This window comes from Adiantum capillus-veneris, chromosome 26 (assembly GCF_014529385.1).
Source record: "Adiantum capillus-veneris isolate H3 chromosome 26, ASM1452938v2, whole genome shotgun sequence".
NCBI lineage: Eukaryota > Viridiplantae > Streptophyta > Polypodiopsida > Polypodiales > Pteridaceae > Adiantum > Adiantum capillus-veneris.
The window spans coordinates 84732474-84745923 of NC_140956.1; positions in this window are offsets into that span (position 1 = coordinate 84732474).

Below are 13450 nucleotides of genomic sequence, written 5' to 3' on the forward strand. Positions count from 1 at the left end.
GCACTTCTGCATATTAAATGATCAGTTTACCATGAGAAAATCATTTAGGAGAATTAGATATTGATTATTATGACATTACCTCTCTCTTGAAATCATAGTCGTCCTCGACTATGGTGTAGAGAAGATAAAGCATATTTATGAATCCTTTTCTTAGCGGGTAGAGGATCCCTATGTTACGCTACGACATCATTCCACAATGGATGACTAGTCCATTTGGCGCTTGAGAGCCTGAGGCTGCCGCAAGCATGTCTGTCTTCACATTAGTTCTATCAATCTTCCATAGTATAGTGACAAGCTCTACTTGGTGTTTGGGAAATGCCGTCTTCGCAAACTTGATCTAAGCATGCATACTACTTCATTTTTGTGCACAATAAAGAAAAACAGAGTCTTATAAGACAAAAAATTTGTTCATTTTTAACATTTTGTACATTTGCTTACTCTTGGGAAGCATTGTAAGCATTGACAAGGTTTAGGTTATCCTTTAATTGTATGCCTTGCATCCATCTAGCATCTTCAAAAGGATAATTCTTAAAATTAATAAGATATCGTCGAATAGTCTTACCGTCTCTTAGTATCTTGTATTCATGTCAAAGAATGGACTCCGGCTGCAGCACCTCTTCTTGGTCCTCGATCTCCGGTGGGTCTTCAATAGTTGGTTCTTGAGGTGGCTCTCCTTTGTAAGGCTTTAAGAGGCTCACATGGAAAGCATTGTGTATGAGCCAATGATTGGGAGACTTAAGTTGATAGGCCATCTCATTGATTGGCCTAAGAATCTGGAAGGGACCATAATACCTTTTTGTTAGTTTAGCATAGTACTTTTGGTGTCTCGTAGGATTCTTGCCCGTCGTGCGCCTTAATCGAGCCTTGGGAAACTTTAATAAGACCCAATAATTTTCTTTAAAGGCTTGGGCTCTTCTGTGCTTGTTAGCAGCAGCCTTTTGCCTTTGTTGTGAGATAGAGATAGCATCCTTAATCTTTTGAAAAGATTCTTGTAGGTCTCGACTATACTCATCTGCAGCGAAGATCTTCCCATGTACCTTAAGTAGCAAGGGACTTTTTGATCTTCCCTCAATTACCTCGAAAGGTGCTTTTCCCATGGAAGTATGTACAGTGTTATTGTAAGCATACTCCACTAAGGGTAAGTACTTATCCCATTGGGATCTTTGATCTACTTCCGTTACATCGGCTTTTAGTAGATCGAGAATTGTTAGGTTAGCTATTTCACTTTGGCCATCCCTTTGTCGATGATAGGCAAAAGAGAAGTTTAGCCTTGTCCCTAAATTCTCAAAGAGACCCTTCCAGAAATTAATGGTCATTCTAGGATCTCTATCCGACACTATGGACATTGGCAAGCCATGGTACTTGAAGATTTATGAAATGAAGAGGCTTTCCATTTGATGGGCTTTGATAGTCTTTTTGACAGGTATAAAATGAGCTTGTTTACTGAACCTGTCTACTATCGTCCATATTCCCATATTCCCATGGATAGACTTAGGCAATCCAAAGATAAAATCCATGGATATGCTCTTCCATGGTGAATTAGGGATTGGCAAGGGTTGAAGCAATCCAAGTTGCTTCCCTCTATCAAATTTTTTCTTTTGGCATACCACACATTTAGAAACATAATCTTGTATGTTTACTTTCATGGTAGGCCAATAGAAATATGTTTCAATTCCCTTTAAGGTAGACTGAATCCCTCTATGCCCTGCATAAGGTGGAGCATGAGATTCATACATTACTTTCTCACGTAGTGAGTTAGTAACACATAGTCTATTGTCGTAGAGAAGATAACCATCTTGTAAAGTAAATGGTTCTTCTTTCTTCCCTAATGCAAGGGATGAAATCACATCTCTAAAATCGGGATCCATAGCATACTCATCTATCATTGAAGATAGATCATTGTGCGTTGCTATGGAAACCGAATTCACTCTCGGTCGTCTTGAGAGTGCATCAGCTACTTGATTATGCTTGCCAGCAATGTGAGCAATATGAAAATGAAATTGCGAAAGGAAATTTGCCCACCTCATTTGTTTGTTGGAGAGCTTGGTCTGCGTCATGAAGTACTTAAGACTTTGGTGATCCGTTCGTCGTAGAATAAAAGGCCTAAAGCTTGCTCAACAGGGTTGAGTCTTCGACTTTCATAGCCTATGGCGTGCCCTTCTTGGAGCAAAACAACTCCAAGGCAATCACCACAAGCATCACACCTCAAATGGTTTTGAGAGATCCGGTAGTGTAGGCACAGGTTGAGAGATAAGCTTTTCTTTAAGCTTTTCGAAAGCATTGTTCTCCTTAGCAGACCATGTGTACCTAACGATTTTCTTTGTTAGGTCATGTAATGGTCCCGCAATTTGTGAGAGCTTTTCTATGAAGCGTCTATAGTATGCACACATACCTATAAAGCTTCTTAGTTCATGAAGATTCTTTGGTTTAGGCCATCCTTTTATTACCTCTAACTTTGATGGATCCATTTGGATGCCATCTTGAGAGATAACGTGACCTAAATATTGAATCTCTTGCAAGAAAAAATTACTTTTCTTTCGATTAACATAAAGTTTATTCTCTCTTAAAACTTGAAATATTACCTGGAGATGTTGCTTGTGTTCATCATCTAATGAATTAGAGTAGATGATAATATCATCAAAGAACACTCCAGTGAAGGTTCGATGAGGCCTGAACAACTTCTCCATCAAGCGGTTGAATGTGGCTGGTGCATTGGTCAAGCCAAAAGGCATGACAATATATTCGTAAAGACCAAATGTGGTGCGAAATGCGGTCTTTACAATATCTTGATCAACTATCCTTATTTGGTGATAGCCACTTTTTAGGTCAATCCTACTGAAGTAGGTCGACCCTTGTAGCTTATCAATAGGTCTTCTACCCGTGGAACGGGAAACCTATTCTTGATAGTGATCTATTTAGTGCTCTATAGTCGACACACATACGATATGTGCCGTCTTTCTTTTGCACTAATAGCACATGTGAGCAAAATGGAGATGAGCTAGGCCTAACCATACCCTTCTCAACTAACTCATGCACTTGCCACATAATCTCCTCTTGTTGAGCTTGAGAAACTCTATAAGGAGGTTTGTTAGGCGGTGAAATTCCTGGAAGAAGTTCAATTGCATGGTTATTTCCTCATTTAGGAGGTAGCTCACAAGGGATTTCGTCAATAAAAACATCTTGAAACCCCTTGAGAAAATTCGATAACTCTAATTCCATTTGGTTGCTTTTATTTTCTTTTGCTAAAGCATTAGGTTCATTTTGAGAATCTTTAACAAAAATCATGTACACAGAAATAGAGCTCTTTATTGACTAGTTGAAAGCTGGTGTATGTACAATGAGAATAGTGTTACCCATTGCCTTAGCATCTATATACATGTCTTTTTCTCTGAACTCAAAGGAGATTCTCCTTTCAGGAAATTTAACATTGGCAGCCAGGTGGTCAAACCATGGTGCCCCTAGGATTACATCCTCATGCTTGAGAGGAGAGATAAAGAAGTCCTCTTTGTCCACATAGCTTTGGACATGAAGCCTCAATTTCCCGATTAAGGGAGTGACTAAAGCTTCTTGCCCCTTGAAAGCACTGTCTGCAGGTAGGACATCTCCCATCTCGTAGGCTTGTATGCCTAGCTTGGTGGCCAACTCTATAGATATAAATTGTGAGTAGAGCCAAGGTCAAAGAGAATAAAAGAATCATGTTCTCTTACCTTTACCCAAGCATGGCATAGAGGAGATCCTTTGTGGTGAGTTTGGTGAGTCTCCTCCTCTTGGATTTCAACCAAGGTAGCTCTGGGAGGATCTTGGCGGTTATTCTTTTGTGGACAAGCGCAGTACGCATGCCCTTGTTCCCGCACTTGAAACACCGGTTATCCTTGCGATAATGCTCAAGCTCTTCAGGAGAGAGTTTTTTTTTACCTTTGCAAACTCCCTTCTCTTCAGCTTTGTTGGAGTTGCCCTTAGGAGATTTTTGGACATTGTCCTTCCCCTTAGGCTCATTGGAACCCTTGTTTTCCATGGGCTTATTATTTCTTTTAGCCCCTGTTTGGAAATTGATTCGAGAGGCCACCATAGTATGGTGTATTACCGCCGATATGGTACATGGCCTTTCGGAGTTGACATACTCCGCCATTTCTTCGGTTAAGCCCGCACAAAATTGTTGCTTTGGCTCTCCAAAATCCAACTTTTTGAAGACAGTGGCTTTGAGTTGTAGGTCCCAAAACTTGTCTACATATTTGTGGATGGATTCATAGGGAGAGAGCTTTAAGCTTCGCCATTAGGTGAGTACTTTGTCTTTGGTATCGGTGGCCAAAAACTGCTTCATAATGGAATCTCTTAAAGCTTTCCATGTTCGCGGAGCTTCACCGTTGGCTCGTAGGATAGACCACCATTGCCTGGCGGACTTTTGAAAGTGCATAGCTACATGGTGTAGCTTAGAGTACTCCGTGAAGCCCTCATCTCCAAACGCCGCATTAAATTGTTGGATAAAGGCCAAGACTATGTCCATAGCACCAAAGGTGCCATCATAGGTAAGGAAAGAGATACTCTTCCCTCCCTCTTTGAACTTCTTGAGCTTGGATTACCTCTTCCATGCGGCATAGGATTTCCTATGGCCTCTTCTTTTTGATGGTTCAAAGGTTGCACCATTAGTTTCTTCAGATGGTGAAGAATTTGAGGAAGGTGGAGAAGAGGGTGACCTCTTTCTCTCCTTTTTCTTGTCTTGATCTTCGTCGTGTTCACCATCACTTTCATAAGAGGAAGAGGATGAAGAAGATGGAGAAGAGGGTGTACTCTTTCTCTCCTTTTTATTCTCTTGCCTTTTATCACCCCTGTTTGAATTATGGTGTGGAGAAGGGTGCGATGGTCTTCTCCGCTTTGGTAGTGATGGAGAGCGTTTAGCCCGCCGTCTTCGTGGAGCCATCTCCGCCGAGGTGGCGGGAGACTCACTTCTTTCTCATTCCTTCGATGGAGGCTCTTGAGTTCTCCTTTGGGAAGGAGATGCATCATCAAGAAGTAAATTCTTGAGCCTTTCGTATGGATTCTCTTCTTCTTCCCGAATCGGAGAGAGACCTCTTTTGGAAGTCTCGCAAGGAGGCTTCCTAGGTGTTCTCTTGTCATAATGGTGAGCTTGGAGAATCCCGTGAGCACGGAGCTGCCGTTGCACTTCACTTTGGAGAGATGGATTTCCCATGGCTTGTTGAAGCCTAGAAACAAGATAGTTAACAAGCATCAGAGCATCATTAGTAGCTTGCTCATTAGCAAAATCAAAGTTATGAACATTAATTTCACTCTCTTTATTATTGTTAGCCATTCTAACAACTTTTAGGTGTACTTTGGCACTTCAAGCCCTAGTTGCTACTCCTCTTTACCCCTTTAGAAAAAGCACTCAAGCTACTGTACCCGTGGCTCGAATACCATTAATTGCAAGGAATAGAAGAGAGGGTTGTTCAACACCAAAACAAAACCGGCTCCTGTCAAGCTTCTAATAGCTCAATAGTGGTTAAGCCGTAGGCAAGCCCCGTAGGACTCCACTATTAAGACCATAGCTCTCGACGGTGATGCCCCGTTAACTGCACGAAGGCAGGTGCACTGCAGGGCTGAAAAATCCCTATTCTACTTACTCACAGGCAATTAATAATACCAACCATTTATAGCTAGCTTGAGGTCCTCCCTTCTTGAGCAAGAAAAGAGAAACCTTGTGCTCTGATACCAATGTAACATTTAATGGCCTAAAAACTTGTGTGTAGCGGAAATTAGCATGAACATAGTGGGCATTTCATTATAATAAATTCCTAATGAGAATTACAAGAGTGCTTGGGTGGAGAGAGAGCAACAAAAAGCATAACACCTAGTTAGATAGCATGAACAATACTTTCAAAAGAGAGAGAAATTAAGCTATTGACAACAGTTGAGGACTGGATTTGCATGGAGCCATCCCCCCTCTAAAAGGCTTTGTATTATGGTTTCTCCCATCAAGAGAGACATTGTACAATACAATTCTTTGTGATCCTTCAAGACTAGCTAGTGCAATGAAGATGAAAACTTCATGCACTAAGCAAAACACTTAGCAAACACAACATCACTTATCCCCGGTCTCAGACCCAAGACCTCACACACCTTCAAAGATGGTGAGAGCTAGCAGGGTATGAGAGTAGATTGAGAGGAAGAAGGAGTATTCTTACTAAGAAAGATGTACATCTCCTCACATAATCACTCATATTAGCATAGCTTAGCTTAGTAATTAGCATGGTAGAGGAGATGAGCATGCATTGAAGCTTGGATCTTGGTTGGATTTGCATCACAAAGCCAGGAGTTGTTGGTGTAGGCCTCCCTTCTCACAAGCTTGGAGTAGGTGGTAAGCTTTCCATTAAAGCTTGAGAAGGAGAGAGAGTCTTCTTTACTTCACACATGAGACTCTGTGTGAGTGTGTGTGTGATAATGCCCCATGGTGCCCCTAGGATAGCATCCTTATGTTGGAGAGGAGAGATAAAGAAGTCTTCTTTGTCGACATAGCTTTAGACGTGAAACCTCAACTTCCCAATCAAGGGAGTAACAGAGGCTTGCTGTCCCTTGAAAGCTGCATCGGCAGTTACAGCATCTCCCATCTCAAAAGCTTGAATGCCCAACTTGGTGGCCAACTCTATTGATATGAAGTTGTAAGTAGAGCCAGGGTCAAACAAGATGAAGTTGTGAGTAGAGCCTGGGTCAAACAAGATGAAGGCATCATGCTCCCTTACCTTTCCCCAAACATAGGAGAGGTGTGATCCTTTGCAATGAGCATCCTCTTTTGGAGCTTCGATAGTGTAAGCTCTAGGAATCTCATTGCGAGCATTTCTTTTGGGGCAAGAACCATAACCATGTCCTTGCTCTCCACACTTAAAACATTTGTGATCCTTGCAAAAAGTTTCAAGCTCTTCAGGAGAGAGTTTATTTTTACTTTTGTAAAGACATTCCGTCTAGCCTCTTGTTGGAAATTGATGCGCGAAGCAACCATGGTATGGTGGATTACTTCGCTGATAGAACTAGGCTGTTGAGAGTTGACATACTCGGCCATCTCTTTAGGTAATCCCGTACAGAATTGTTGCTTTTGCTCGGTGAAGTCTATCTTTTGAAAGACAGTAGCCTTGAGATGTAAACCCAAAACTTGTCCACATATTTGTGGATAGAATCATGAGAGAGAAGCCTCAAACTCCGCCATTGGGTGAGCACTTTGTCCTTTGCATCCCTTGCAAGGAATTGCTTCATGATGAAAACTCGTCGAGTTTTCCATGTCTTTGGGGATTTGCCGTTGCCACGAAGGCTAGCCCACCTTTGATGAGCCGATTTTTGGAAGTGCATAGCTACATGACGTAGCTTGGAGGACTCCATGAATCCCTCGTCTCCAAAGGTCGCATCAAATTGTTGGATGAAGGCCAATACTTTGTCGGTAGCACCAAAGGTGCGATCATAGGTGAGAAAAGAGATACTCTTTCCTCCCTCTTTGAACTTTTTTAGCTTTTGTGACCTTCGCCATGTAGGGTAAGATTTACAATGTCCTCCCCTCTTGTATTCTCTAGGAGAATAGCCATAGCTTTCATTGGTAGAGGAGGAAGGTGAAGAAGAAGCAGAAGAGGGTGACCTCTTTCTTGCCCTTTTCTTCCTTTGTTTCCTCTCTTCCCTTTTGGAGTGACGAGGAGAAGGACTATGGGTTAACTATTTCCTCTTGGGAGGAGTTGGCGATCGTTTAGTCCACCTTCTTCGTGGAGCCACATCTTTGGAGGAACTTAGGGATTCATTACTTTCTTGATCATTGGATTCCTCCTCTCGTATGGGAGAAAGTCTTCTTTTGGGGGTCTCATCAAGAGGCCTCCTAAGCTTTCTCTCCTCTTGGAGAGAAAAAGAAATCCCATAAGCACGAAGTTGTTGAGTAACTTCGGCTTGCAAAACAGGGTTGCCCATAGCTTGTTGCAACCTAGTAACAAGATAATTAACAAACATGGGAGCATCATCATTAGCACCTTCATGTGCAAAATCAAAGTTATCAATGTTCATTCTACTCTCTTGGTTATTGTCAGCCATGTTAATTAAACTTATGTGTTTACTTAGTGTATGCTTTGGCAATTCAAAACCTTATTACTACTCCTCTTAGCCTTTGGAAATAGGCACTTAAGTATCTACACCCACGGCTCGAATTGGTTAATTATAGAGAGTAGTGGAGTGGGTCTAACATAGTGAATGTGCCAAGTGATAGCTCCTTTTGGATTTCTTATGGATCAATAATGGTAAAGCCGTAGGCAAGTCTAAGAAGATTCCACTATTAAAACCAAAGCTCCTGAGGTGTACACCATATCCCACATAGTGGGCTCAACAAAACCGATAATAGATCCCAGTCCCACTTACCCTAATGTAATTAACAAATCAACCATTAATAGGCTACTTAAGGACCTCTCTTCTTAAGCAAGAAAAGAGAAACCAAATGCTCTGATACCAATGTAATGGGAATGGCCTCTATGAACTTTGAGATAACAGAATTAAGAAAGTTAGAGTGAGCATTTATGTGAGATTACTTTGAGAACATAGGGGGTGAACTTAATTGATGGTAGCAACATAAACATAATACTTAATTAACTTGGCATGGACAATACTTTTGCAAGAGAGAGAGTATTAGAGAACATGACAATAATTGAGGACCAGATTTACTTGGAGCCAGTCCCCCCTCCAAAAGGTGTTTGTAATATAGATTCTCCCTTCAAGAGAGACTTTGTTACAATACACTCTCTGTGTTCTTTGTGACCTTGGTGATGCTATGAAGATGGAAAGATTCATGCATCATGAGCTTAACATAAACTTTTCAAAAAGCATTAACTATCCCAAGCCTCAGTCCCAAGGCCTCAAACACCTTCGAAGGTGGAGAGAGAAAGGGGGGAATGAGGGTAGGGAAGAGGAAGAATAAACATTTCATAGGAGAAACAAATAGCTCCTCACTTATTATCATCACTCTTCTTGCTTAGCATATCATAACAACATAGTAATGAAGATGAAGAAGATGTAAAGCTTAAGCATTGAAGCCTCATTGAAGCATGGTTCTTGGTTGGATTTTCATTCCATAGCCAAGAGTGTTGGTGTAGGCTCTCCACTTCTCAACAAGATTGGAGAAGGAGATGGAGCTCTTGCACTTTGCACTCCACACAATGAGAGAATGTGTGTGTGTGTGTGTGTGGGAGTATACCCTCTCATGCAAGGTCCACCTCTCTCTCTCTCTCTCTCTCTCTCTCTCTCTCTCTCTCTCTCTCTCTCGTATTATTTTATTATTTCATTTGGACATGTGTTCCCTTTTTCCTCTTTGAGAGAAAGAGCTTAATTATTTATTTTTATGTATCTAAATTTTCATTGGACCCCTTTAAAACCTAACCAATAACATTCAAGCACATCATGAGGCCACATGTGGAGGATCATTTGAACATGTGTCTTTTATGCTTATTAAGACATTTAGTTGAATTGAATACTTAAAGGACTTAGTCAATCAAGAAAGCATGTGTCTTTTATGCTTCTTAAGACATTTAGTTGAATTGAATACTTCTTAAGCATGTGTCTTTTATGCTTATTAAGACATTTAGTTGAATTGAATACTTAAAGGACTTAGTCAATCAAGAAAGCATGTGTCTTTTATGCTTCTTAAGTCATTTGTTTTGAATTGAATACTTCAAGCCTTAGTCAATCAAGGATGGACGTTCATGCCTCTTCTCTTGAGAATTTATCTTTGAATTTAACATTTCAAAAAACTTAGTCATTTAAGCATAAAAATCACCTTAAGCTTTGGGCAAGGTTCCCACAACTACTTTAAGCATCTTAGCACCTTATGCTTGGGTACGATTCCCACCTCGAGGTTAGCCCTAGCTTGCGTAAGGTCAAAGGACTTTTTAACACTAACTTTTGGAGGTCTTTAATGAAGCTAACCCTAAGATCTTTTAACCTCCATTAGGTAGCATTGCTCTTTGACAGACCATCTCTCATTTGGACCCCTTTCCCATTGGCCCCGTGTTGAGATAGATCCGTAAGCACATGTCTATATTCTAACCCTTGTTCCCATTTATTATCCCACATTAAATGATCATTTTAATATGAGAAAATCATTTGGGTTGGTTAGATATTAGATTTTATGACACTGATGGATGCAGGTTATTCAAAGAAAGAATATTTAGATAGAGTAAAAGTAAAGTTAGATCATGAATTTGGAGATTTGTTTCCTAACTCTACAGTCCACGAGCCCTGTGAGACAGACATGCAATCCCTTTGACAGTGAAACAGGTATCAAAATCAAAAAATTGAAGGGAAACTTACAAGGGAAGTGCCCGTACTTGTAGTTGGGGTATCTACATTTCAAAAGACTGGCATGTCTAAAGAAATTTTTCCAAATGTATCTTTCAATGAGGTGCAAACTGCATTGGGTGGAGTAAAGGAGTATATTGAACAACAAGCAATGGATTTTACCCTGTTGAGCAAGGAAAATGAGGGATTGCACAACGAGTTGAAGAAGATCAAAGAGGGTGCACTTAAGGAAAATAAGACTCAATTTGAAGTGGAAATTTTACAGTAGTAGGGTAGGAAGTTGACTGATAGCCAAGAGCTCATGAAACACGAATTAGCCTCTTATAAGCAGTTAGCAGTGTACAGAGAAAAGACTTCACAAAGAATTGCACAGTGCTAGGTGTGTTACAGGGGTATTTGACTGAAATGACAACTCTAAATGCTACACCTGAGAGTAATAACATGGTTTTATTGAATAGAGTTACAACATGCAAAAGAGTGGAAGAAAATATCAGGCAAATGGCAGAAGAAGGGCTAGATGTAGAAGGCTAGTATTTAGCTTCAGCTGATTGGAAAAAAATGAAGATTGAGATAATGGAGTACATGAAAGGAGTGTGGGAGAAGATCAAACTCAGAATGTATGATGTGGTTAGTAAACCATATCAGATTTTTGTAGAAGAAGAAGCCAAAGAGGAGAATTTGTTTGTGCAGAGGCAATTTGATGAACTAAAGAAGAAGTATGAGGAATTGCAGTTGCATGGGAGCAATAGAAAAGTCATCAACCTAGACAAGTGATTACTCAAAGTGATATTGTAATGCTGGAGCAAATTGAAACTAAAGTTCAAGAACAGTTAGCTGAAGGCGCAATCACAGTTCCAATTGCAATTGCAATAGAAGAAGCAGGTGTTGCTTCAATAGTTTAAAGATCCAATATTGTCTATTGTGGATGAGATGAAAGCACTTGAAGCTGAAGTGGATGCAGGATTTTGTAAAGATGGTAAGGAAATTGCAGCAGAAGGGGAAAGTTCAAAGTAGCCTGAAGATAAAGATCATCTTGATGTTGATGTTTTTGATCAAGGGATGGGTTCTCAAAATGTTTGAGAAACATTGCCCACCAGGAGTGCCAGATGTTAGTGCCTGATTTGTCAGGGCACTTACTTTTTTATTGTAACTAAGGTCTTAGATGTAAGCCTTAGGGTTTTTTTTTTACACAAGCAGTTTATGCCTAAGTAGTTTAAAACATTCGAGTGGTCATATGGCGTGTAATAGTTTTTGGATGTAACCGACATGCACTTTTTAGCAGTTCCCTGTAGTCGTACTGTTGTTTTTTCTCTGTAGCTCAATGGTGATGATGAATATACAGTGAATGCAATACATTCTAATCTTCATTATGGTGTTTCTTCTTCATCTACTCTGTAATTTTGTGATTAAATGTGCAGTCTCCTGCCTCGTTTATCTCTACACTACTGCATCATTCTTGTATTGATTACCTGTTAGGGCTGTGAGCCCCTAATAGACCACACATATGAACTTTGAGTATACCTGCTAGCTTGGGTGACTTGGCAACATTTGCTCAAGCTATCAATTGATCTACTGCTGAAAATATGCATAACAAACCTAATAGAGAGCCTAGAAGTAAGTGACTACAAGTGGCCAAGCTCACACAAAAATAGAGTGGGGACGGGGATGTTAGAAAGGATATTGAGGTATTTGGGCACGTACACAATGAATTGCATAAATGCAAAGCTTTGATCTTGAATCCAAGTGGGAAGGCAGGGGATTGGTATAGGACCTTAAGGATGGAATAGAAAATGTTCAAACATGTGATGGAGAATTGACCACCCTTGGCCTGGACGGATTCACCTCGAGTTCCTGTATTGATGCCTGTCCCACCTATTGAACAACTATCACAACACATGGTTCCTAGGGCCCAAAATGTTGCTCAAACTACACCGATACCATCTCCAATGGTAGGACCGTAGCCCCCGCATCCAAGAGTCACCCCTGTGAATCATATGGGTTGTGAGATATCTAGTTCTTGTTTGGAAGGCTATGAGGAAGATATAGACCCTACTATTGCCTATGGGATGGATGCATTTGAAGAGTGTCCACAATACTACATGGAGGACTATTGGGGACAAGTCAAACCTGTTTATCAAGTAACTATTCTTGCAGCAAGAGGCCAAAATATCAATCTCACTGCCAAGAGACCACCTCTTCAATGCTATGACTGTGGAGGTCCACATCGTGTAGCTGAGTGTCTGATAGACTACAAAAGAATGCCACACTAGTGCATACCAATCAAGGGAGAACATCTACAATGCAGATACATGTGTAATTGATGTGGCATAGATCATTTGATTGCCCAATGTCCTAATAATCCAAATGCCCCAAGGATCACGCCATTGAACTTAATTGAAATTATTGAGACGCCATCACAAAGTACACCAGTGGTACGAGTAAATGTACTCACACGATCTATGCTCCAAAACCAAAATTATATTCTTGAAGAAAGGGACATGGCATCAATTGCCCAATCCAAGAAAAAGAAGAAAACACAAAGGAAGATATCACACAAGGTAACAAAGTCAAACCCCAGTTCAAAGACTAACATAGGAACTGGTGATGACCTCGCGTATATGAACGACACTGAAAATGATTCTGATTTAGGTGAGAATATGGAGACTAAAATGACCATTAGAAAAGAAAAAAACAAGGAGGATCATGATTAGCCATAATGGACACAACCCATGGAACATAGGAAGAAGATTTGAACTAACCCAAACCCTAAAGACGAGATCAAGTGAGTCAAGCAATTAAGAAGTTTGGTAGATGAGACCCAAAGGGAGCTAGAACCAACACCTAGGAAGATCCAAATTACCGACACAATGTTTCCTACACAAAATCAACCTCACAAAGACCATAGACCACTAGCCATACCTAGTGTCATCCAAGAAGAAAGTGACTTTAAGTCATTGGGAAGTGGGCGTACTTCCTGCTTGTTGAAGAGAATGTTTACAGAGGTATTACTTGACCCTATTGAAGAAACAAAAATCCTATCTTCCCTATGGCAAGGGACTGAAGCCCAAAAATTTTCATTAAATATTTCCAAATTGATGGATTTCATGGCTTCAGAAGTTAGAACCACCATCATGTCTAAACTATA